The sequence below is a fragment of the Helianthus annuus genome, chromosome 3 (assembly GCF_002127325.2).
Source record: "Helianthus annuus cultivar XRQ/B chromosome 3, HanXRQr2.0-SUNRISE, whole genome shotgun sequence".
Taxonomy (NCBI): Eukaryota; Viridiplantae; Streptophyta; class Magnoliopsida; order Asterales; family Asteraceae; genus Helianthus; species Helianthus annuus.
Window position 1 is genome coordinate 93,402,081 of NC_035435.2, and position 22,595 is coordinate 93,424,675.

At 39.7% G+C, this 22,595-nt stretch overlaps 1 pseudogene; it reads right to left on the reverse strand.

Moving 5' to 3' along the window:
* Window positions 1-5,445: 5,445 nt before the first annotated feature.
* On the reverse strand, window positions 5,446-20,104 carry LOC110931703 (annotated as a pseudogene).
* Window positions 20,105-22,595: the final 2,491 nt, after the last annotated feature.

Sequence of the window (22,595 nt, forward strand, 5' to 3'; positions counted from 1 at the left end):
ACGATGTTCTAAAGATAGAGGCGATGAACTTCAATTCTTTTAGGATTATTAAGAATCTTGCGCACAAAATATACAAGGAAAGCAGTCCTCCAAGAAAGTTGTTCGGTGCGCTAGGAAACACTGCCTACGTTGCTCCTGAAGAGAACAAATGGCGTCACAATGATAGTGAATCAGATGATGAAGAGCCGGAGTTGAAAAGGAGAATGAGTGAAAAGTTTGGTCCAGATCCGATTGATTCGGATAGTTCGGGGAGTGATAGTGATGATGAAGGTGGAGATGGTGGCGGTACAGGTGCCGCTGGTGCATCTAGTGTTGGAACTACTGGTGGTACATCAGCTGGTGGTACATCAGCGGGTGGTACATCAGCAGGGGGAGTGTCAGCTGGTGATACATCAGCCGGTGGTGATGATGAGGCTGAATCTGATTCAGATGATGATCATCTAATTGAACCTGGATACGAGATGTATCTCGGCGACCGCGGTGTAAAGAGATTCAGGAGGATTCGACAAGAAGATGATCCGGAATACGTTCCTTCTGATTCGGAAGCGGAACGTCTAAGGAAAAGAAAAGCTGAAAAATCTGCAGATCATCAGAAAAAGAAGAAAGCTCGCAGATACTTGAGTACCTCTACTCGAGAATCTGTCCCTCATGCTCCAGTTCAAGAACCACCGGTAGTCTCTTCAGCCCCTGAGACACAAACTGTATCTCCTCAAGCTATTCCTCAAAGATCCATGGCTGAAGTGATTAGAGCAACAACCTCTCAGCCGAGTGGTGAACGTCAGAGGATCTTCGTTGAAATGACTCAAGAGGAGAAGAATAACTTTCTATTCTCTCATCTTGAAGCAGCGGCGGATCATATCCAAAGGAAAACAGACTTTATCAGGATCACGAAAAACGATCAAATCACTCATCAGGTGGACATTGATAGGTTGAAGTCCACGGTTGGCGAACAACAAGCTGTCATACAACGCCAACAAGCTGAGATCGGTCAACTTAAGGCTGAAAACGTCCGATTAAGAGCTGCAGACGAAGAAATAGAAAGGAGGAGTTCAGTACTACGAAAGTTGGCTGAAGATCTGAAAGGTAGATGTGACTTCAGGAAAGACTGGTATGAGTCACGAAACACAACTATAGCTGAAGGAGTGAAAAAGATAACTGGTGGGTATGAATTTCTCCGAAAGCGGGTTGCTACGTTGTGGGAAAACAGGTGTAAACAACAAGAGATTATGCAGAAGAGGGATGAGGATCCAGAAGATCAAGGAAACCCAGATCCTTCTGTTACATCACAGCACCCCCCAGCCACTACCTCCTCTGAAATAGTCGTTTATCAGCCGTCGGTGATAGGATCATCTCAAGGAACATCCAGCGGAGCAGTTACTGAAGAACAATTGCTTGAAGCTTTGGCTGGTACATCCTCTGTTCCTAGTTCAGCTGATCTGGCATTGCAGGTTATCCATCCGGTTACCGGAGAATTTCTTGAAGAAGGCGAGATTGTTGAAGATCTCTCGCATCAGCAGTTGATAACTCTGAAAGCAATGCGAGATATTAATGATGATGAGATTGAGAAGATGCCGAGTGAGCTGGAATCTACTAATTTTGAGAACATTGATGAAATTTTCTTCGAGGGAGAGGTGAAGAAATCGTCGTATGTTCGACAAGATGGTACTGAGTTTGTCCCGTTTGACGAAGATTGGTAAAAAGACAATGTAGAGGACATCAATGAACATCTAAAGAACCGCGATACATCAGAAAATGCCATGGATGCGTTCTCTGCGTGGCGCCAACGGTTCCTGTCTAGGGTTTCTAAGCCTGTGCCAGAGGCTACTCAGGTTGACTATTTACAGCTCGAAAAGGCAAATAAAAAATAAAGATTTACGGGACTTCTCTGATGATCTCTTGGCTAAGATCCTTCCTTATGGGGACTCCACGGCTCACAAAGCCTGGGTTCGTTTACAAAACAAATTTCACAGCAATAAAGGGGCTCGGATTGCTGCTTTGGAGCATGAATTCGTCAACTTGACACTCAAATCCCAGCCCTCCTTGGAGACATACCTTCAGAAACTTCGAGAATTGGCCGACCAGTTGAATGACCTTGTTGATACCCCGATTACTGATCAAAGACTTGTCCAGCAGATGGTTCGCCGCCTGCCTACCGAGTTCGATACCATGGGCTCGCTGATTAATAACTCCTTTCCTTCGTGGGAAGAGGCTTGTGAGATGCTGCTCACAAAGCCTAGTGGGAGAATCCTATGTTGGATGTTTTTGAAAGAAATACATTGTGTTGCAATTAAGCGGGAGTTTGGGATCCAGTACTTTCGATCACTACTGAGCATTCTATCGTTGCCGTTCTATGATGTGGCAGCACTAACAAAGATTGAGCTCATAAATCGCTCAAACTTTGAAGGTGCATCTTTATTCGCGCGATTGATCAAGATGAACAAGAAGTCCGGGTGGAAAGACAAGTCTTACAAGCCACAGTTCCCCAGGTATCAGCAGATAAAGTTTACGCTTGATCCGGCAACCAATGCTGCTAGATACAAGCTTGTTTACGAGCCGGCGAAAGTGGTAGACAAGATTCCTTTGATGCCAATGAGGCAAGACTTTCTTGGTGATAGACGCTTATGGTGCTATGATTCCGACACTCATGAGGCAGTTATCGTTTTTAGTGGTGATCAAGAGAATTTCAGGATATTGGATCCAATGTGGATAGTCAATATGTCCGCATCCGACATCAACAAGTTGTACCGGCATGACATATTTCATGAAGACAAGGACGCACATCAGGCGTTAAAGTTTCAGCGCGTCGCTTGCTTCTGTTACTACAGGGGAAATACATTCGGGCAGTTCATGGTCCGAACGACACTAAAGAAGGAAGATATAAAGACCGAAGACCAGTAACAGACAAGGGGGAGTTTGTTGATGCATTTTTGTGTCTATCACTAGTCTTGTATTTTACGATTTATTTTGTACGGTCGTTTATAGTTTATCGAGGCTGTATTCGTAGTCGACCAAGTCGGATATCCTCCTATCCGCTTGTGTCTGACATATTTGTCTCGTTGTTATGTAATGGTCGTTAAACAATGCATGTTGCATGTTAAGGGTAGTGCTGTCTATATGTAAATGTTTGTTTGTTGCCTGCTGTTTTGCTGTCTGTTATGCAGCAAACAGTTCACATATTGCAGCCTTCGACGAAACAAGTCTGTTTCGTCGAACACTTGTCGACGAAACAGACTTTGATAAGTTTGTTTCTGTTTCGTCAAGGTCAGCGACGAAACGGATGTGTTTCGTCGTCTGATGAGCTTAGTTTTGGGCTCAGTTCTGTTTCGTCGGCCCAATCTTTGTTTCGCCGATGTCACTAGCCCAGTTGCTATATAAAGGCACAGATAGTCCCAGTTACATCTTAGAGATGAGAGAATACCCTGAAGGTCACTTTGTGTAAACTGTGTTTGTATCAGTTGTGCATTCTCATCCAGTTAATCAAACGATTGTGTTTCTTTGGTTAACCATTGTCTTTACTTTGTTCAATGTTTGGTTTGGCTTAGTTAAGTGGATTCCGCACACTTAACTTTGTTTGTTCTAAACAAGGGTTTGGTAGTGAAACTCGATCCTCCGATTTCGGGACCTACAGAACTCACCCTCCATTGTATTGACACTTTATTTTTACGTGTTCTTTAGGTACATGAGTTCGGCTTCCAGGAATTTTGGCTTGTGCATTATGTGGTTGTTGATGCTTGTTATAATTAAATAAATCTGTTGGAAACTTTTAAGACTATCATGGGACCGTGTGTACTAAGACCTTTAAGGGTCACCTAACTAGGATATTGTTGTAAACTACGTTTACAACTTTAAACTTCCACTAGCCGGGGAGTTTAATGTCATAACTATCTTTATTTAAATATAAAAGTATAAAAAGACAATGAAATTTTCTACCCAACGATGAAACATTTAATATATCTCCAATAATTATTAAAACTTATATTTATGGTATAACTTACAATTAACTATCTCCATTATTAGTTGACCTTTCACTTTTCATGTTCAATCAACTTTTCATTGTTTCAAGAGTAATATGAGAAGATTTAATTATTGAGACCGCACGATTTTGCACACTGAATACAATTTATTCATCAACAACTAGTTATTGATGCAATCTACATGATTATCATCTCTACATTTCCCCATTCTTCAAATCTTATCCCAATTCTTGTACTCTTCCTGATCAAACAAAAAAAAAGCCATAATTCAATATATATTATACTTTTTAAAAAAATAAAACCCAAACCCAAAAATTTTCAAGAATCAACTATATGTATCTTACAAGTTACATGGCAAATAGGACAGGAAGCTTCCTCATGGACTGGTTTTCATCACAACAATGATTTTTTTTCTTTAAATACTTGTATTTATGTGATGGTAATGCGATATTCAAAGTACAAAAAAGTACAAAATACGATAATCATATGTTTTGAAGAAACAAAAAGAGAGCTGATATACAATAATTTATTACTTTGTATAGTAGAAAATTGTTTTGTTACAAACTAAAAAAGTAATGCGACAACAATTATGAGCAGAAAGAATACAACATCACCTACCATAAATGCTATGTCCCTGTTGTAATACAAATCACTAAACAAACAAAATATAATTAAAACATACTTGGATCCTCCTGTATGGATGAAAGAACCAAGACAAGCAAAGCCAACCACTCCCAGCTCCAACACCATTGTAATCCGCATCAGAAACGCACATTGCAACCAAAATTGACATTATTAGAATCCTGCCCTTAGACATTTAGGATCAAAATTCAAAACCTCTACATTGCTAACTTTCATATATGAAGTAATTGTGAGAGGACAACACCCAACCCTGATGAAGAATCCCTTTTACCTTTTGGCATACTCGAATAGACCACCTAACAAATGAAACCCGAAACCATTCCATTGGACCAGATTTAATGAAACCATTCCTATGTGATAACTGTCACCGCTGCACTTGTCCAACCATGTACACATGACCAACCTCCTTGTTGAGAAGACTCCAATCAGCAAAAAACATGCCTTTTAACAACTTATATAGAGAAGACTGATGTTCATAACATGTAAACAAACTAATACATTATTAACCTCATCAGTTGTTGCAAGGATGCAAGCTCTTTGTCAACTTCCACCATCCTTTCTTTAGTTTTAAGTGCCTCCGAAGACTTCCTCTTTTCCCCGAGAACCTTTTGATATTCTTCAAGAGTCATCTCCTGAAATAAAAGAAGTCAGCAAACATGCTAGGTTTACCTAAAACAATGGATGGGTTATATTTTATACCTAATTAATAGTATGAATAAAATTCATAAACCTAGACAAACATGCAGGTGAAAAGTTGGTCAAAAGCCTAAAGGGATAGTCTAATTCAAAAGAATTAGATTCTATTTTTATGGAAGATCGTCTATAATCTTATGTAGAACATTAGCTATCTATACTAACTCAAAAGAAACAAATATAAAAGTGTTGGCAAGTCATCAACCCAACCCACACCGACCCGTACTGACCATCGCAAGATGTAGTTTAAGTAGAAGATATAAAACCTAGTTCATATCCTGTGCCATGTTTTTCAAAGTATCGAGACCTTCTGATTTCATATCCAAGCCTTGATCCTATATAAAATAAGAATACATGGAACATGTTATATAAAATAGGAGAAAAAATATGGAAAAGGTTATATAACAAAAAAACAGAAGACAAATACAAGCCTGCTTCATATTTCTCATTTCATATTCATTCCTGAATTGGCTCAACTCTTTAGTTTGCTGAAAGTATTCATTATCAAATTGTCCAGCTACGAAATTCATGCATCACAATAAGTAACATATAAGTAGACCGGGTCCATGTAACCACTAACCAACCACTATGAAATCTAACAAAATGTAACATACTTATATACATCCGGCAAACTAAACAAACAGATTGTTGGTATCATCGTCATCGGAAACCCAGGACCATTCGGAACGGATAGAGTTGTGACCGCATACACAATCGTTTTCAAACAACCCACAGTAATCACAATACATCAATATGATTGAACAAACTGAAACTTTCTGAATGAAAAACAAACTAACCGAACAATACTTGAATCGAACTTGAACTTGCCCTGTCACCTTTTCATCTAATTCTCTGAAGTGACTTCGCACTCCTGTCATGTGGTTGCTGGCCCCGTTGTCTAAATACCATAGACTTTCATTTTCTGAGGCGTAACTTGCTGGTTCTATGCATTCTTCGTTTAATAGAACCCTTTCTTGAACAACGTTTTCTTCTTGTATTGCCATTAGCAATACGGGTGCTTCGTCTTCCTCGAAGAGATTTGAATGTTCTTGTACAACATCTTTCTCAGGACAGTCTTTCTTGAAGTGTCCATACTTCTGACACTTGTAGCACTGGATCTTGCTTATATCTATTTCGTTTCTTCCAAAATTCCTCCAATTTTTAGACCTTCCACCTCTGGGTCTATACGAAGATCCTTCGTTCTTAGTGCTTTGCCTGTCTTTGTTGTCTCGCCAGTTTCCGCGTGATTGGTTGAACCTGCCCCGCCCGCGGTTTCCAAACTGTCTTCCTCTGCCTGAGTTGTTGTCGTGATGTATAAACATCAACTTGTCTTGACTTTCTCCTGGGCTTCCTTTCTTTTGCTTAAGTCTTTCTTCGAACGTTTTTAACCTTCCGACCGCTTCTTCTAGCGTCATTGTTTCTAGATCGGAGTATTGTTCCATCGAGGCAACGATTTGAGTGAACTTATCCGGTACGCCATTTAGGAGTTTGCTTACTAGGGTCGGTTGACTCAATGTCGTTCCTACTTCGGTTGCCCGGGTAACGATACTATTAATCTTTGCGGTAAAAGAATCAATAGTGTCGTCATCCTTCATTTGCAACAATTCAAACTCTGATAATAGCGTGTGCATACGCGCTTTTTGTACCCGATCAACACCAACGTGTCTAACCTTTAAATTATCCCAAATTTCTTTTGCAGTCTTACAACTTGCAACTTGCAATACAACATCTTCTGGTATTGCTTGAAACAGATATGCAATTGCAGACTTATCTTTCTTGGTGTCTACCGTTGCATTTTCTGTCAGTTCAATCGTTTCCCACAAACCATTCGCTTCAAGAATCGTCTTGATACGAATAGCCCAAACCTTATAGTTTGTTGGTTTCAGATTCGGACACTGAAACTGGGAAAGAGAATTTCCTTCTTTCTGTATTATTATCGGATTTTGTCCGGATGTTCCTGACATATCTTCCTGACGAACAATCTTCACTTTTACTAAACTTTACTTTTCTTGGTTTCAATAGATCTCACAATCCCACGATTACCCGAATCGTGTAATAATCAAACAATCAACAATCTAATTCGCACTAAACCCCGGAATCAAACAAACCCTAGATTCCTAACCAACCCTTCGGTTCAACCAATCACCCTAGAACCGAAAATTAAAAATTCTGAAATGAACTTTGCGAATTGAAAACGAAATTGAAACCTGATCGCGAATTCCCTGCGATGCCTTGCGATTCCCACGCTTAGAGCCTGACGCTCTGATACCAATTTGTTGGCCCGAACTGGATCTTGATCTCTAAATGTGCGTGATTAACAAACCTGAATAACAATAACTTGTAATAACCGAATGAATGTATATACAAATCGAATTGAGTGTAAGTAAGTTGTTGGTGCACTTGTGTCTGTACTTTGTCTGTATTCGGTCTGATATAAACGATGTCCTGATTTGTATTGTAAGTTGACCAAGTCAACCATCCTCCGGTGTGACTTGGACAACAGTTGAAAGATGTTCTGATCGAAGGATAGCCTCGAAGGATACACCTGATCCTTCGAGGTGATCGAAAGATATGGTTCGACCATGGTTCGACCATTAGACCTCGAAGGATGATCCTTCGAGGTCCATGCTGATCTTTCGTATGAACTGTGATCGATAGATGATCCTTCGGACCATCTATCAGATCCTTCGATCCAGACCTGCTGAGCTGGGTATATATACCCATGCATGTGTTGAGTTTCGGGAGACAGACACACAGACAGAAAGAGAGAGTATTCTTTGAGAGCATTCTGTCCAAACTCACACACACATCTTAGAGAGTTTATAGAACACTTCTGTAAACATTGAGCTTGTAACCGAAACCCTCATTGCATTAATACGACTAGTGTTAATCGGTGAATCTTTGTGTGTTTGTTTCTCTACTTGCTACTAACTCGGTTTGCTTGCTAGCTTGGATTCCGCACTCGCTAGTAGGTTTGTATAACAAGGTTTAGGTTCGTAATCCTCCGCGAAAAAGGGACCTACAAGTGGTATCAGAGCTAAGGCTCTTAACCTTGTTTAAAACCGGGTTTTTACAAGTTGTGGTGTGTTGAAACACTTGGTGTTTGCACCTGTTTTTACTTGGTTTCTTGCATTTTCTTTGAGTAAAAACGTGTCTAAACTAACCGGGAGTGTTTAAAGTGGGGTTGGGTAACTTGAAAAATTGTTTTAAGTGATTTTGTATTTTCCGGTTAAGTCTCCGGTTAACATTCCGGTGACTGGTGTTGAAGATAAGGATTTCATTTTTGGCAAAATTTTCAAAGTTGGTGGGAAAGTACGTCTGACCATACCTTTTGCCGAAAGTTGACCTTACCAACCTGTCACCTTTTCACCAACCCATCACTTTGTGTCAGTGTGTCAGAACATATCGAAAGATATCTTTCGACATCGAAAGATCATCCTTCGATATCTTTCGATCAAGGAGGGCTCGAAAGATTTATATCCTTCGACCCATCCCTTGAAGTCTGAAACATATCCTTCGAGAAAGGAATCTTTTCGAAAGACTAGTGTCCGAAAGATTAGGATCCTTCGTATTGGTGAATCTTTCGAGACTTGTTGATCGAAAGATAAGGATTTAACACGAAAGATAAGGATCTTTCAAAAGGGAATCCTTCGTGTTCTTGAGTCTTTCGAGATCATTGTTCGAGAGTCAACAGTAATCCTTCGAGTACTGTTGATCCTTCGAACAAGATTATATCTTTCGATTGTGATCTGTTTATTGTTAACAATTTTCTGTGATTTCAGATCTTTCGACCAGGATCTTTCGGTTGTGTATCTTTCGGATCTTTCTTACTTAGCATTTATTTTGCTTATCTATCATGAATCCGAGTTGGTGGGGAACTCCGGCTCCAGACAATGGTGAATATACAAGATCAAATGTCACTCCTTCATGGTGGGGTACATCGGCTCCAGACGATGGAAAATACACGAATACCAGGTCATCTCCTTTATGGGCCGAGTCGCCGGTATCGACATCTTCTCAGGGAAATCAATGGGCTTTGGTATCGAATCAAACTCCGAGCATTCAAAGTATTCTACTAAGCGAAAGTGAATCAGGAAGTTTGAATCGACCTCCAAAGTTGATGCATTTGAATGAATATCCAGGATGGGTTGAGAGATTTAAAACATATGTTCTTGGTCAAAATACGGAACTGTGGATACGTTTCACCACAGATTTCGATCAAGCCATAGAGGTTGCTGCTTCAGATTCTACTACGTTTGCTGATCTTCCAGAAGATAAAAAGAAAACCTATGATCTGGAAAAGAAGGCATACGCCATTCTCACTCAGGCGTTGAGCAAGGATATCTACCATCAGTTTGTCAGCTTCAAGACAACAAAGAAGTTATGGGATGGATTGAAAAACAGAGGAGTGGGAAATGCAGCAACACGTCAAATGCGTCATGATCTTCTCAAGAAAGAATTCGAAGGCTTCACTTGTATGGATAAGGAGTCCTTGGGAGATATGACAAGCCGATTTTATCATCTGCTTACGGAATTGGATAATTACAGTGTAGTGACAACTCAAGCTGAAGTTGTGAAGAAGTTTGCTGATGCTTTGCCTCCTCAATGGAGTAGTTTCTTGGAAATCCTGAAGTACAACGGGGTGTTGAGAACCACTAATATCAACGAATTCGTTCAACTGTTGGAAAACAAGGATCAGGAGGAAACATTGAAGGCGAAGAGAGTTCCATTGCCACAGAATCCAGAAATGTACTGTGGAACTTCCAATTCTTCGTCTGCAAGAACCGGTTCACATGCTCCACTTCAAACAGCGTTTGTCACAAGCACAGATTGTTTTGGCAATCCAATACAAGTTCCTGTTAAGCCACCTCCCACCACAGACATGTATGGAAATCCAATCCAACCACCTCCACCTCCTCCTGCTCAACAACAACAACGTGCATGTTATGGAGGAACATCATCTGCTGGTCAACAATCAAAGTCAAGTACAGTACAGCTCGACACGTCAAGCTTCTCTAAAATCAGTGTAGAAGTGGCTAAGGAACACATGGAGCTGCTTAACACTGTAGTGAGCGCGTACTGTGGGTTGATAGAAGGTCAGATTGGCAACATTAATCTGACACAAGAAGATTACAGGCAGATTGATAAAGAGGAGATGGACTTGATGGACATCAAGTGGGCCTTTGCGAGTGCTGTGAGAAGAGCAAAGGATTGGATGGAGAGTACTGGAAGAACCAGCTTGGAAAGTAAGCGAGATACCAAGTATGGGTTCGATAAGCAGGCCGTTAAATGCTTCAACTGTGGTGAACGGGGTCACTTTAAACGGGAATGTACAAAGCCAGCCCAGCACGGGAATCAAAATCCCTTCAGAAACCAAGGCAATCGGCAGAACAGAAACAATGATCGTACCATGGTACCCGTCAACAACCAAACTAACCGGGCACTTGCGGTTCAGGTAGATGAAGGTTGTGACTGGTCAATCCAGTTGGGTGGTGATGCTCCAGATGGAACAGCATGTTTTGCTCAGATTGTGAAGGAGCTAGTTCACACCAGTGGTGGAGAATCTTCTGCCAGTGGTGGTGAATCGTCTGAAGATGAAGACTCTTCTGGGTACAGCAGAAGTGTTGATGAAGAATCATCCAATTCTGGTGATGATCATGTGGGTGAGACATCGAATGCAGCAATCGATGCAGATATTGATGAACTCTTGGAGGAAGCTGCAGCAGAAACTCAAAGAAGATCTATTCTGGTGGATCAAGCTGCTTATACTTCGTCTTCTCTCCATTCAGCCTTTATGGCTAATGTCGACGGTTCATCAAGTCAGGTATGTGTCGATGAACCCACTGCTGTTAATTGTGATGAATGTGCTAGGATGCATGCTAGATGTGCTGAAATGGAGAAAAGTATGTCTGAGTTGCAAGGCAAACATGATGCTTTACAAGCTAGTTTGTTTGACTTGCAAGACAAACATACTACTGTGAATGAGAATCTGAGTGACTTGCAAAGTAAGCATGACGCTTTGCAAGAAAAATATGATGTGACCTTTCTCCACAATCAGAAATTGACTGTGGACCTCTCTAAATGCACAGAAGCCAACATGTTTTATGAAAACCATGAAAAAGAATTTAAGTCAGTAATTGAAACGTTAAAGAAGGATAAAACTGAACTGACTAAAATGGTTTCAAGAAAACAAACTGATATTAATTTGTATATATCTCGCCTTGAGAGTATGCAAAAAGAGATGGCTTGTGTGAAAACCGAAAGTGATGCGATCCAACTCAAGCTAGACAGTTATTTGAGTTCTAGCTATGTGTTAGATCACATCATTGACGTTCAGAAGGAAAAGAGAGATGTCACATGCATAGGGTACAAGAAGTGTCCACCACCAGTGAGACATAATTATGACGCCATGCCTGATGAAGAGGACAGAGTTTTCTTTGAACCTTCTGTGCCTCTAGATGTTAAGGAGTTTGCTGCAGGACTTGGATACCAAAAGGAAGTATCCTCAGATTCAGATGTGTCAGCAGATACATTTGTGAGTGCTGAACAGAATCAAGATCCTCCAGTTGTAATTGAGGATGCTGATTCGTCTGATGATGAATCTGATGATACTGTCCCAGCAAAGTCTGATGCGGTAGTCAAAAATGAGGACATACCTCTTGAGAATCACATTCTATGTGATCCCCCTGTCAAACCCGCTAAGACTGTTGCAACTGAGTCCTCGTCTGAGAAGAAGTCGGAGAGTGTGAATTTGCTGTACACTCTAGTTGGTGATGATAAAATTTACTCAGACAAAGATTTTCCCATTAAGAATGTTAATCAATCCTTAATCTGCAAAGTCTTTGAGAATTCGACGAGTAAGTTCTTGGGAAAGGCAGGACCTAAAGTTACAGTTACACAGTGTCCTCCTATTCCAAAAGCTGAAATTCGAAAGCAATTTGGTAACAAGAAACTGCCAACAGTACCAACACAGCAAAATCACACCAAACCCAAAGGTAAAGCACCGGCTCCAGTGCAAAAGAAGCCGAACCAAAAGAAGAAGAAGAATGTTAACTTTGTGAAATCGACGGGAACAGACAAAATTGAGAAGTTTGAAAATCAATCTAACTTAGATTTTGTCAAGAAAGCTTTTGTCGAGAAAAGAAATGAACCAAGTAGTTCAAAACCTAGTACCTCGGGTTCACAAAGTTCAACATCATCGGCTAGACGATCACATGATTCTTCGGGGTTTGTAGAACGAAGATCATGTTTTGAGTGTGGAACCATTGGGCACATTATTAGAAACTGCCCATATCTTCATAAGCAGAAAGGGAAGGTTGATGATCCCCGTGGTAAGACTGACCGTAAGCCATCTGTTTCCACAAAACAAGATCCCCGACTTGTAAAAGAAAGGGAAAAGAAACAGAAACGGCAACAGGTCAAGAAAATTGAAAAAGCGATTAAAACCGATGTGGTTCATAAACAATCTGTTGTTGTAAAACCAGAAAATTCTAAAACTTCAAAACATCAAGAAGTTAAACTTTTAAAGAAAAACACTGGTGAAACCAAACAGACTTGGAAACCAAAAACGGTTGTTGAATCAGGGGGACCATCACAATTCACCAACCATCAAAGACAAGAAGTTATTGTCATTGATGAAAATGGAAGACCCAAGACCACAATGGCTTGGGTCCCCATCTCCAACTAATTCATTTGAGTTCATGTGCAGGGTGCTTCAGGAGGAACTATCAGTAGTCACTGGATTGTTGATAGTGGGGCATCCAGGCACATGACGGGCGACATGAAGCTTCTCTACGACGTTAAATCTATTAGAGGAGGTTATGTTGCTTTTGCTGGAGATAAAGGTGGATACATAACGGGAGAAGGAATGATATCTAACGGGTTTGTCAGCTTTGACAAGATCAATTTTGTGCAACAACTTGATCACAATCTTCTCAGTGTTTCTCAAATTTGTGACAAGAAATTTTCAGTACACTTTGATGCTAATGGATGTTATGTGCTGAAACCCGGCTTCAAAATTCCAAAAGAATGGATTCTCTTGTCGGCTCCAAGGATAAATGATTTGTACGTCCTTGACATGAGCCAGGCTATTACTACGTCTGCACAAGCAACTTGTTTCGTTTCCAAAGCCACAGAAAAAGACACTATCTCTTGGCACAGACGAATGGGTCACATTCACTTACGCAAAATGAATCATTTGGTTTCAAATGAATTGGTGAATGGTGTTCCCCTCAAAAATTTCCATCTTCAAGACATCTGTGTATCGTGCCAGAAAGGAAAGCAAACAAAGAAGAAGCACCCTACAAAGAAGATCAACACGGTGGCAGTTCCTCTTGAGCGGTTGCACATGGATTTGTTCGGTCCTGTCAAGCACAAGAGTATTCGGGGTGATCAATACTGCCTCGTGGTTACTGATGATTATTCAAGATTTTCTTGGGTTGCGTTCATGGCACACATGAGTGAAACCTTTGGCATTATTAAAAACTTGATCATTCAGATTGAGAATTTGTATAAGTTGAAGGTTAGGCGGATACGTAGCGACAATGGTACTGAATTTAAAAATCATTCCATGACGGAGTTCTGCACTTCAAAAGGTATTCTTCATGAGTTTAGTGCAGCTTATACTCCTCAACAGAATGGTGTCGCTGAACGTAAGAACCGCACATTGATCGAGACTGCTAGGACAATGTTGGTAGAGTCACAGCTACCCATTCCATTCTGGACTGAAGCTGTGGCCTCTGCATGTTACACATTGAACAGAGTCCTTACAGTCAAAAGACACAACAAGACCTGCTTTGAGCTTCTTCAGAAACGGAAACCAGATTTGTCTTATCTAGAACCGTTTGGAGCTCCATGCACAATCATCGATCCTAATGGAAAGTTTGGGGCAAGAGCAATTGATGGATACTTTCTTGGGTATGCCACCCCTAACTTACGAGTCTGGAATCTAGAGACTAAAAGGGTCGAGGAATGGTCTGAGGTCAGAGTACAAAGGCACACCTTGCCAGTCAAAAATCCGGGTCAACCTTGGATGTTTGAGTACGATGACTTTTTCAATTCGATCAATGTTGAAGTCGTTGAAGAAAATGCTGCGACTAGGATGTTTTTCGAGAGTGACAATGCAACAGTTTCACCGGTGGTTCGTCCGATTCTTGTTAATCAAGAACCATCTTCTTCGGTGAACAATAATTCTCTCAACAATGAGGATTTTCATGATGCAAACGAATTGAACGAATCTTCAGAGGATGATGAATTTCTAGATGCAGATCAGGAAGCTCCTACAACAGCAGTTCATGGTACTTCAGAGGGTACTCCTCCAGTGGATGCCCACAGAACAGCTGAGGCTACTGCATCATCCTCTTCGTCAATTCCGGGTCTTGAATTGGTTGTTGATCTTAACCTCAACAATCTGGGTATAAATGTTCCAGTTCCAGATAATCCAGAAACAAGGATTCATAATACCCATCCTCAACAAAACATCATTGGAAATGTGCAAAGTGGCGTACAAACAAGAAACATGTTGCGAAACAACAACAATGCAGGCTTGTATGCAGCTATTCGAGAATCCGGGCAACAAAACGACTGGTCCTTCGCGTGTTATGTCTCACAAGAAGAACCAAGAACGTGGAAAGAAGCCTTGAAAGATAATGCTTGGGTTGAAGCAATGCAGGAAGAACTGCAACAATTCCAGAAGCTGGGTGTCTGGAAACTAGTAGAGAAACCTGCTGGATACAAGAAGATTGGTACCCGTTGGGTTTTCAAATGCAAAAAGGATGACCGCGGAGTTGTTATCCGAAACAAAGCTCGTTTAGTCGTTCAAGGTTTTCGTCAGATTGAAGGGATCGACTACAACGAAGTCTATGCACCAGTGGCACGTCTCGAAGCAATTCGAATCTTTCTAGCCTATGCGTCCTTCAAAGGATTCAAGGTTTATCAGATGGACGTGAAAAGTGCATTTTTACATGGTGTGGTTGAAGAAGAGGTGTACGTCGAACAGCCTCCAGGTTTTGAAGATCCTATCCATCCCGATCGGGTTTGGTTGCTCAACAAAGCTCTTTATGGTCTTCATCAAGCACCACGAGCTTGGTATGCAACCTTATCTCACTATCTGCTGGAGAACGGTTTTCGTAGAGGTCTTATCGACTGTACTCTTTTCATCAAGGAACAAGATGGAGATCTTCTTCTGGTACAGGTATACGTTGATGACATTATTTTTGGTTCTACTAATGATGTCTTGTGTAGGGAATTCGAGCGCATTATGCAGGATAAATTCGAGATGAGTGCTATGGGGGAAATGACCTTCTTCTTGGGCCTACAAGTACAACAAACGGAGTCTGGGATATTCATCCATCAGACTAAATATGTTGGTGACATCTTGAGCCGGTTCCAGATGTCTGATGCAACGCCCATTGGTACCCCATTGCCAACTAATCACGGAATTACTCCAGACTTGAAGGGAGAAGCTGTTAGCCCTTCTATCTATCGCGCCATGATCGGATCTCTCATGTACCTCACAGCATCAAGGCCAGACATAATGTACCCGACGTGCCTGCTTGCCAGATATCAAGTTAACCCGAAGGCCTCACATCTTGCTGCTGTTAAAAGGATTTTTCGTTATTTGAAGGCATACCCTGACACCGGTCTGTGGTACCCTAGGGATAATAACTTTGAATTGGTAGCTTTCAGTGATTCTGATTTTGGCGGATGCAAAATCGACGGCAAGTCGACAACGGCTGGATGTCAGTTCTTAGGAAATCGCCTAGTCACATGGCAGTGCAAGAAGCAGACGTGTGTAGCTACATCAACATGCGAAGCTGAATACATTGCTGCCTCAAGTTGTTGCTCCCAAGTTCTTTGGATCCAACAACAGATGCGGGACTACGGTTTTGAATTCCTAACTACTCCTATTTACGTTGATAATTCTGCTGCTTTAGATATCACTAGAAATCCTGTGCAGCATTCAAAGACCAAACACATCGAAATCAAATATCACTTCATACGTGATTGCTTTGAGAAAAGGCTAATCGATGTTGTTAAGGTCCACACCGATGACCAACGTGCCGACTTATTTACCAAAGCTTTTGACAAATCAAGATTTGACTTTTTATTATTGGTAAACGGCATTAAGGTCAAGCAAGAGTAAAACCAACATCGGAAAATCATTTTTGTAAATACCTTTGTGTTTTTTAAATTTATCTTAGTTTGTTGATTTTAGGGGGAGTAAATCCAAAAATCGGAAAATCCAAAAACATCGAAAAATTCAAAAACACAAAAACAATAGAAAAACAAAAATGAGTTTCCTGGCGAGCAAAAGAGAAAATGATAGTACATCAGTGGTCTATCCAAACCTCTTTAAACCTTAAATGAAAAACGATAAGCAGCTCTATATAAGATGTATCGGTAGGCTCACAATCATTTTAAAGTGTGCAGGGTGATATAAATCTTAATCGACTGAAGACCAGGTGGGAACCATTCATTGGCATATGGTCTTAGTACCGAAATTTCGTTTGATAGATTGCCGAGGTTCTGAGATATTCGGTCTTTATGCTGCTTATCATCTGGGTATCATGGTTGTATCTTTTACCGAAAAATAACGGGGATGCAAGTCTAGATCTTCCATGATACTATACATACGTGTACATATTGCATACTGCATTCGACCTCAATAAGTGATAAACAATCACATGTCCATATCAATAAGTGATAAAATATCACATTTATCCGGGTGTCAAGTTCGTCTCTCTGCTGTACGGAAGTACTGACCTGTTCACGGACTTGCACCTGTGCCCTCATGCATACGAAAATCAAGTTCCTCATCAATAAGTGATTATATCACAAAGGACTTGTTTTCAAATCAAAATAAGTGAGTATCTCACAATTTATACGGTCAAACAGATGATAATCGGTATACTCACCGGTAAGATGAACTCTCGTGCATACCTTGATACGGGAATGTGTCGTGATGTGGATGAACACCGGTCGGTAAGTATAAATCATACATTAACGTATCCTCTAAACATGATTACATCTGATAAGTTGAGCTTAAGTGGACAACAATACCGATAATTGTTATAGGATGCTTATCTTAATGTTAACTAACTGAACAACAAGAGTGTTTTGGCATGACCGTACACTGATATGATTCTCTTACCCTCGAAACTCGCAAAAAGAATGTTTGTATATATTTATTTACTGCTTAACCTTTATTAGTTCTTTTAAACAGTTTCATCGTTTGGTGCATATCAGCACGACATTAGCGGTGATGTCGTTTGATAACACTCAAAGGATTTTAAATTGTTATCTTTTAATTTCAAAAACACGCCTAAAATCCTTGTTTTAATATAAACTTTATAAAAGCCAAAAAGATTTTATTTCTGCTTTATTTTCGATCGTACGATGTTGGAGCTCAAGTCTTCGTTACCTGAAACCTGACTGAAAACCGAACTGACTAAATCTTCATAAACGGTCAAAATTTGCAGATTTTGAAAGTTAGAATTTAAAATTGATAAATTTATTAAACTTTCAAACTGTCGGACGGTGTTTGATTTTGACATGGTCACTCGTGTGTCATTTGTTTATACTATTCCAAGCAGTTGTTCTCATTACGCGTTTAGATTTCTTGCATGTGCAGATTCTAAAGGCTAGGAGAACATGGTCGATGACAAGCCTTGGAATGAAGACACGACGAGAAGGCGCTCAAAAGATGAAGATGATCGAGTTGCTGCTGGCCATCATCAACACCACAAGGATCTCACTTCATAAAGATAAAGTCTTTTCACGAGCATAACTCAAGGGGGAGCTTATGTTAAGGGGGAGTTTGTCAACACACTTCCTACATGATACGGGTAGTTTGTTGATACACTCTCTACTTTCAAGACGTGAAGACTTTGAAGATCCTCCGACATTGAAGACATGATAGGACATCAGAGTCTTGAAGACTTGAAGACCAAAGACCGTCGAAGTTCAAGACGAGTCTACACTTTTAGAAGAACAAGACAAAGATTAGAGATCAAAGACAAAGCTACAGCCAAGGGGGAGTTTGTTGGTGCACTTGTGTCTGTACTTTGTCTGTATTCGGTCTGATATAAACGATGTCCTGATTTGTATTGTAAGTTGACCAAGTCAACCATCCTCCGGTGTGACTTGGACAACAGTTGAAAGATGTTCTGATCGAAGGATAGCCTCGAAGGATACACCTGATCCTTCGAGGTGATCGAAAGATATGGTTCGACCATGGTTCGACCATTAGACCTCGAAGGATGATCCTTCGAGGTCCATGCTGATCTTTCGTATGAACTGTGATCGATAGATGATCCTTCGGACCATCTATCAGATCCTTCGATCCAGACCTGCTGAGCTGGGTATATATACCCATGCATGTGTTGAGTTTCGGGAGACAGACACACAGACAGAAAGAGAGAGTATTCTTTGAGAGCATTCTGTCCAAACTCACACACACATCTTAGAGAGTTTATAGAACACTTCTGTAAACATTGAGCTTGTAACCGAAACCCTCATTGCATTAATACGACTAGTGTTAATCGGTGAATCTTTGTGTGTTTGTTTCTCTACTTGCTACTAACTCGGTTTGCTTGCTAGCTTGGATTCCGCACTCGCTAGTAGGTTTGTATAACAAGGTTTAGGTTCGTAATCCTCCGCGAAAAAGGGACCTACATAAGTGATTACAAATGAAACTACTTGATCCTATTTATAGTTTTCTACGGGTACGAGTGAACAGACACGTCTCTTCGTGAAAAGTCATGTCTCTTGGATGTGTGGTTGTGATTAAACCTTGAAGAGGTGTGTCGAATCTTGTCCATATGATCAACAGTTGCGTCTCTTCCTATCTTTGTGCCTTGTACCGATTCGGAAGTGATGAAGGGAGGGGACACACCCTTTCGGTAAAGGGTGGTAGTTTCTAACTTCCATTTTGTCAACTTCGGTCCTCGTACTTTATAACCGCTAAGTAGTAATCTATTCTAACTATCTATCTAATTACGGGATGTTAAGAGATTAACCGGTTTCACAGATCACCTGAATCAAACTTGATATTATTTGTACGTGATGCTGACACAGCCCAACCTCCGGTCTGTTTGGGCGCAATAACACCCCCATCAGGTATTGTTTGAATCCTATCAGGAAGTGCCTGAACCAAATCATTACGAGCTGCAAACTTTTCCGATGCAAGTCCTTTTACCTGTTATGAAATTTATATCCAAAACTTCATTCAACACAGTCAAAAAGTCTCGCAGATAGGACTAAAACACGACATACACTCTTATTTCCACCTAATGGTGTGTACATTCAATGTACATAACAAATCAGCTACAAATAGATATGCTGATTACATGTAGATTAATATCACTTGATTTTGCCTTAATATTCATATATTTCACTTCACATACAATGTACACTCTATTAACAAACCTTCTTCATTGCCACCACAGAAGCCCTGTTTTTCTCATTCTTAATTAACTATCTCAGCTTTCTGTATACAATTAATCAACATTATAACGTAATTAACTTGTTAAAACAATAAATTAGAAACCCTAGGTATCGAAACGAATCGATACAGATCTGAATATGCATCACTTGAAGAGTGGTTTCAATGTGTACGGTGGCGTAGAGCCTAACGAAGGCGTCGTCACCAGAGATGATGAGATCTCTCTGCTTTTTGACATCATATTTGTCATACTTCTTGTAGATTGCATCAAATCTATTAAAGCCATAAAAAACACAAATAAATTTCTTAACAACCCAAAGAAAAAACTGAGATAAATCAAATAGAGTACCATACCGACATTAAAAACCTGATAGTCCGATTAAGTGGACATATTACACGAAGAACAATCATTTGATGGAACTAATATGGGTTGTTGTTAATCATATCTAACACCTGCGAAGAAAACAATTGTAATTTAGAAAATAACCCACATACGCCAACATTAGAAAAATAATAAAAACAATAGCTTTGTACCATAATCAGATTGATATACCAAAACTATGGTAGTGTCTTATGTAATTAACAAGATTTCAAGGTTTTCAGGTGCATTAAGTTATTAGTAACAATTCCATATTTATTTTCTAAAAAATAAATAAAATTCTACAACAAATCTCATTGTTTGAAGAATAACGTACCTGCACTTGAAGTTGAAGCTGGTAGAGATATACAATGGCTTCATACAGAACTAAAGCTTTATCAGTCTATTAGAAAAAAACACAACTCCCAAATAAAAATACCCTAATCGTTGTGGTATCTGGTACGGATAGAACCTGAAAGGACAATGTTGAGTAATGTACATCAGTGAAAAATTTTATAGCAAACACAACACTTGACATGATATTCACCCTTCTTTAGTTCTTCATAATTTCATTTAGGAACAAGAAAATGCTTCAACAGGTTATCAAATTCTTTTAGATATTATATGGTGGTACCAACAATTTATTAAGATGGTGACACCTTCATAGTAATAGTGCATCACCCAACATAAGCCTTCAGTGTATTTATGAACCTGTGAAAAGTGAATATATATTTTTAGAATCCCTCTTGGAATAATTTTACAAGAAGACTTTCAAGCAGTCACTAAATATATAAACATGCTTATGTTTATAAGGCATATCACTAAATCTACAAACAAAAAAGGAGGCCACAAAATCTACCAGCTGAATATAGTAACATTAAACAACTGTTACAAGTTCACTCGTTTTTTTCTTTTTCTTACGTTCCTTCGGTTTTAGTTTCTTTTTCTTTCTTTTTTCACTTTTAAGGGAATTAGAGTCGAAGAAAGTTAAAATCTTACAACATCTCTCCGTATTTCCTCAAGTTCTCTTCTGGGGAATTTGCAGAAAACTTCTCTCATCTAGAGTTGCCGGAATCTTCAATGGAACTTGGTTGGAAGGTTCGATCCTCCTCTCATCTGATAGTTGTAGGATCTTAACACATTCACCACCCGAAGTTGTAACCATCTCCGTTTTTGTCGAAACCCTAGATAGTTGTCACCACCACTGTTCAACCTTGTAACCAAAACCGAAAAGAGTAAGCTAGTGAGAAATTGTAAGATTGATCTTAACAAAGAATCAAAATTAGATGAAACTGTACCGAGAGTTAAATTTGAGAGGAGGTGACGGTGCCGAAAGTGCCACGTGCGAGAACAAAAGTGCAAATCGATGGGGATTTCTTCAAATCAGTGTTCATAAGCTGCTAATCGAATGAGGATTTCCTCAAATCATCGGTGTTTAACATAGGAGAAAGAGGGAAAAAGCCATAGATTTAGGAGAAAAGGGGAAAAGCAAGAGAAAAGGACAGAGAGATAGGCGTGTAGATGAAGAAAGATAGATCATACAATTCTTAAGGGTGTTTGAATTTTGAAATCCCGCCTTACAGAGTTTAGGAATGTTTATTAACTTCATTTTGCTTTATTGTCTTGTACAATATGCTTTAAGGGGTTGTAAATGTTGAAAAAGTGGCAAATGACCATTGTTGTTCCTTGAATATGCATTATATATATAGTATAGATAAATATTTTTATAAAATTACAAGATTCAATTGGTTAATTTGGTTATACCGAATTGATGAATTTAAATAAAAATCAAACCAAACATCGAACTGAATTTGAATTCGGTTATGGTTACAAACTAAACCAAATAACCGAATTTTTATTCATTTCAGTTTTGAATTCGGTTTAGTTTTCGGTTAATTCGGTTATAAACGAATAATGAACACCCTTAGAAAAAGGAGAACACGGTGGTTGAGGGCAACGAGATGGCTGGGGGGTGTTCGAGAGAGGGAGAGGATAGAGAAATGGGGTTGAGAGAAAGATTGGTTAAAGGGAATTTGTGATTTTTATTTAAAAAAACAAATGAAATTAGGTATATATTGACAAAATTACCCTCATGTGCAAGCTAATTCAATGAGAAAAGTTAATGGGGTTAGGGCAATTAGAGAAGGTTCATTTGAGAAGAATCTTCTTACAAAATGAAAACTAAATTAATATAGACCTTATATTTTTTTGATCAATGGTTGTGAATACTACCACAAAAATAGGCATTTGCTACCGCCAAATCCGTAGCAACTCGGTAGCAAACACCATATTTGCTACGAATTTGCTACGGATTTGGTTCGTGGCTACAAGTCCCATCGCGAATTTATTTGTTACGAACTTTAGCTACGGAAATTTTGTTTGCGACGAATTTAGCTACAAAAAATGGCGTCAGTATTTTAGCCACGAATTTGCTATGAAGAAGGTTGCTACGAAATTTCGCTATGGGTTTTTAGCTACGGAAGCT